At 38.1% G+C, this 4823-nt stretch overlaps 1 non-coding gene across 1 annotated transcript; it reads right to left on the bottom strand.

Annotated features, from left to right (window-relative positions):
- Positions 1 to 851: 851 nt before the first annotated feature.
- On the bottom strand, positions 852 to 959 carry LOC145641271 (small nucleolar RNA R71). Its single transcript, XR_014115324.1, has one exon. It is a non-coding gene; the product is annotated as a small nucleolar RNA R71 (small nucleolar RNA).
- Between the last annotated feature and the right edge of the window lie 3864 nt (positions 960 to 4823).

The following is a 4823-nucleotide window of genomic DNA, read 5'->3' as shown; positions in this document are numbered from 1 at the left end:
TTCGCTGGTGATCTGCACAGATTAGCCCCTCAAGTATCCAATGACAACCCTAAATTCATCCGGTAGAATGTTAAAATGGGCTATTGAAATGCAAAGTCTTGAAATCACCTACAAACCAAGAAAGGTAAAGGAGGGTAAGGCGTTTACTGACTTCATTGTCGAAATTACAAGACCGGTTGCTTCGGATAACCTTAATCAGGTTTGGAAGGTGCATGTAGACGAGAGCTCTACTATGAACAGCTATGGTTCATGCCTAATCTTTTAATCTCCGGAAGGAGACAAATATGAGTATGCACTACGATGAAAGTTCCATGCCTTAAATAATGAGGCGGAATATGAAGCCCTGCTAGCCAAAATCCGCATGTGTAAGGCAGTAGGGGCAACAAAAATTGACACTTGCTCTAATTCTCAGTTTATAGTTGATGATTATCATTTATGGCCACTCATAGGGTTTTGTTTTAGGATATTTACACTATATTTGTCATGATTTTCTTTTATTCTTTTGGTCATTTCTCCTTTAGTTTCTCTGTTTCTTCTTACTTCGTGTTTTACTTTCCTTTATGTGCTTTTCTTCGTGTTTTCCTTTTATATTGACCTTTTTCTCTTCTATTTTCTCTCTTTGGTTTCTCTTGTAGAAGTTTAAGGACATAGCTTAAGAAGGGATTCAAGAGGAGGAAAAAGAGTTATGCAAAGGAGCTTTAAGCCTCTTGGAGAGGGCTTGGAGAGGGTGCTCTGCTTCTTCTCATGGCCACGGGCGCGGGTTAAGTGCATCATGTTGGTGATTTTGGGCTGGAACTCTCCGCGCCTTGGCCGCAGTCTAGCCGTGGGCACAGAGAATTTGGAGAGACAGCGGAGGCAAGATCTTTAATTAAAGGTTTCAAAAAAAAGCCAAGTGAGAGCCTCTATGAAGCGTGGGAGAGATATAAGAAGCATTACAGGGAGTGTCCTCACCATGGTACTCCAACCTATCAAATTATTCAAATTTTCTATGGAAGCCTAAGTCCCCGAGAAAAGTTATGCTTAGATGGAGGAGCCGGAGTTCCCATCATAAATAGGAAGGAAGAAGAAGTGGTGGACATCATTGAGGATGTTGTGAGGTACTATAGAGATTGGAAAGATTGTGAGACATAATCAACTAGCAAGAGTAGCTCTTCGGTGTACTCGGTTGATCATTTAAATGCAATCAACAATCTCTCCTCATAAATGGAAAACTTGGGGAAGAAAATGAGTGCAATCAAGGAAAAATTGGTGATTTCTTCTTCCCAAGCTCCAAGTCTTCCTTCCCATTTTAAGGGGAAAGGTACTCCTTCTAACTCTCATCCCCCTCATTCTTCTAGGAAAATACCTAGTGGTTGTTTGTTTTGTGATGTGTGTGGTTCATATGATCATGATTCTAGTAATTGCCCTCATGTTTTTCCGGATGTGAATGATGATTTTGATAATAATGAGAGTGAACATGAGAACTATGTGTCAAACAATAATAATGTGCAAAGGTTTGATAACCAAAGGGGTCAATGGAATAGAAATTACCAAAACCATGGTAATTTTGACAATTATAACCAAGGTGGTGGTTATAGGAACTGATAGAACCAAGGTTCTCGAGGTAACTATAACAATCAAGGTTATAGTGGCCAAAATCAAAACCAAAATTATGGTAATCAAAACCAAGTTTATAGAAATAATAATCAAGGTGGTGGTAACCATAATCAAGGTTATGGTCAAAATCAAAATAGGTGTAATTGGAATAATTAAGGGAGAGACAATTTTTAAAATAATGCTCAAAGAGGCCCTCCAACCGGATTTTCTCCAAAGACTCAAGTTAATAATACCTATTCACAATCCCCTTCTTCTAGGACTAATTTGGAGGAAATCATTGAAAGTTAATCAAAGTTTCTGAGCGCTTACATGGCCGTAAGTGACAAGAAACTCAATGAAGTGATGACTTATAATAAGATGCTTGAAAATCAAATTTCTCAACTTGCCAATGCTTTGAAAGACCATGCTAGTCCTTTTTCTTAACCTTCCCAAGGCTTAGATCCCAAGAGACCCGTGAATGCTATTGTTACAAGAAGTGGTAAGGTTCTTGAGGAGAGTTTGCCTAAGAAGAGTTGAACTAAAGAGGTCCCCAAGGAGGTCTTGGTAGAGGATGAGGGAAATGGTGCATCTTTAAGTGAGGTTGTTATTTAGAGACCTAGAGATGTGAGAGTGGAGAAAGAAATTGTGAAACCCAATGTTCTATATCCAAAAAAATTCATGAGACATAAGTTGGATGAAAAATTTGGAAGATTTATTAACATGCTTAAGCAACTTTATCTTTCTTTACCTTTTACCGAAGTTGTTACCAAATGCCCAACTATGCAAAATTCCTTAAAGACATTTTGAGTGGTAGGAGGACTTCTAATATGGTGGAGACGGTCAACTTGACCCGGAATTGTAGTGCAATCATAAGGAACAAGATGCAACCCAAGTTGTAAGATCCCAGAAACTTCTCTATCCCTTGTGCCATTAACAAGATGCAAATATTGATAATGCCTTATGTGACTTAGGAGCTAATGTTATCTTAATGCCATATTCGGTTTATCAAAGACTTGATTTAAGGGAACTTATTCTTTCCAAAATTACCTTGCAATTGGCCGATAGGTTAATTAAGATTCCTAAGGGAAAGGTTGAGGATGTTCCATTAAGAGTAGGGAAGTTTGTAATTCCGGTAGATTTTGTGGTTCTTGAAATGGATAAAGATACTACCATTCCCACTATTCTTGGTAGACCATTTCTTGCTACCTCGGGTGCTATGATTGATGTTAAGAGTGTGAAAATTTCACTCAAGGTAGGAGATGAGGTCATTGAATTTGATTTGAATGAAAACATGAAGTATCCATGTTCTTCCTTAGAAAATGTAATGTTGATTAATTCTCTTGATCTTGTTGTATCTTCCATGCATGAGTACTTTCTCACTTCTAATGACCCCCTTAAGAATGTGTTGTTGAACAAGGATAAGAAAGGAGATCTAATCAAGGAAGTGGAAATGTATGAGGATTTGCTAATTGGAAGCATTGAGGAAGTGGATGAGCATACGTGCATGAATATCTCAAGCTAATAAGCTTTGCAAGCCGCCACTTCAAAGGAAGGTAAAGGTGTACCAATGGTTGAGATAGAACCTCTTCCATCACACCTTAGCATCAAAGGATCAAGATGGAGCAGTCCCAATTCGGCCAAGAGTGTTTTTCCAAATGGTTTTGTAGAAGTCTCAATGAAAGATTCTCCTTACCCGTTCAAGCCTAATGGCAATCGTCGAATGAAGTATTTCGACGATGCTTTTCTTTGTTTCGTTGAATCATTTTTTCTCCAACAACCACCTTAATTGGTGGAGGACGTCGAGCTAACGACGTTAACCAAAAGCGCTACCTGGGTTCTTTTCTTATTTCTCTCTATTTTGGTTTGTTCTTTTGATCCTAGGTACCATGAGATTGGATCGGAGATAATTTCCAACATTTTGGGTGAACTTCAAGATTTCATGAGGTTTGGTTAAGCTTAGAGGAAAGGGTTCGTTGAGGTTGTATATTCTCGTGTTTGCATTCCCATCGATTTTTATTCATGTTCAAACATATTTTGGATTGTTTCTTATGAAATTATTGAGTCCTTGATCATGACATTCGATAGGGACTGTGAGAATGCAAACACGAAAGCATCATTAAGGGTGTTTTTCTTTTTAGAGCCTTCCCGATTTACATATGGTGAGCACGCACCAGGCTGAGCGCACGCACCACAATGATCACCCGCGGGCGCGGATCTACAGGCCGCTTGCGCGGATGTCTGCACATCAAAAATCACCAAATCCGACTAGGAACTCCCCGCGAGCACGGCAATATCAGGAGCGGGCGCGACCTTCTATTGTGCGCACGCACCTGCTGGCAGCCCTTATAACCCCAAAACGCACCCTACTCTTTCATTTCTCTCATTTTTCCCTCCTAAAACCCTATACCCTCTATTGCAAAATCAAATCTATTTGACCTCTTTTGCTATCATTTCAATATTAATTTCAATAACCACATCAAGTTTTCAATTTTAAAACCCAAAATTTTCAAATTTTCTTGCCCAATTCAATAAAAAATTAGGACTTTTTCAAACTATTGAATTTTGTGTTGAGGTTTGGATCTTATTTTTGGTAGTCTATATATTCTTACATCTTCATTTTGGGCATTTTACGAGCATTTCAAGGCTTCATTGAGGTATGGTTTTTTATTTTCTATTCATCTTCTTCCTCTTTGTCCAAGCTTGTAACCCTTATTTTGATTTCATGGTGGAACTCTATGGTTAGTTCTTTTCACTTGAAATTTGTGTTGAATGATATCATTGAGTGTTGAATTGAAGATTCTTCATGGTAGATGTGTAAACTTTGATTGAATTCTTGAATAACCATTGTTGGCTATTTTCTCTTTCATGGGTATTCTTTGTGATGGTTTTATATAAATGATAATTCATTGATTGAGATTATTTTTCTCAATTGACTCATGATTTGGTCTCTTATGTTCAATTTTGCCTTTAATTCATGTTTATTTTCTTAATATTCATGATTTTATTAATGGCTTTGTTCATTTGACACCATCTCTTGCTTCTATTGTGATATAATTTCATTTCATGCTTGACTCTTGAACAACTACATATACTAAGTCTTGATACTTTTTAGATGGCCACACTACGTCACAAGAAGCGAGCTAGATCATGTTCAAGCAAGCCTAGGTATGTTGTTCCACCTCCACCCGTGATTGAAGAAACTTATCACTAGTAGGACAAACGTTATGGGAAGCGGTTCAAACTCCCTA

This window comes from Chenopodium album, chromosome 7 (assembly GCF_948465745.1).
Source record: "Chenopodium album chromosome 7, dcCheAlbu1.1, whole genome shotgun sequence".
Taxonomy (NCBI): domain Eukaryota; kingdom Viridiplantae; phylum Streptophyta; class Magnoliopsida; order Caryophyllales; family Amaranthaceae; genus Chenopodium; species Chenopodium album.
This window is presented reverse-complemented; position numbering and strand designations above follow the sequence as displayed.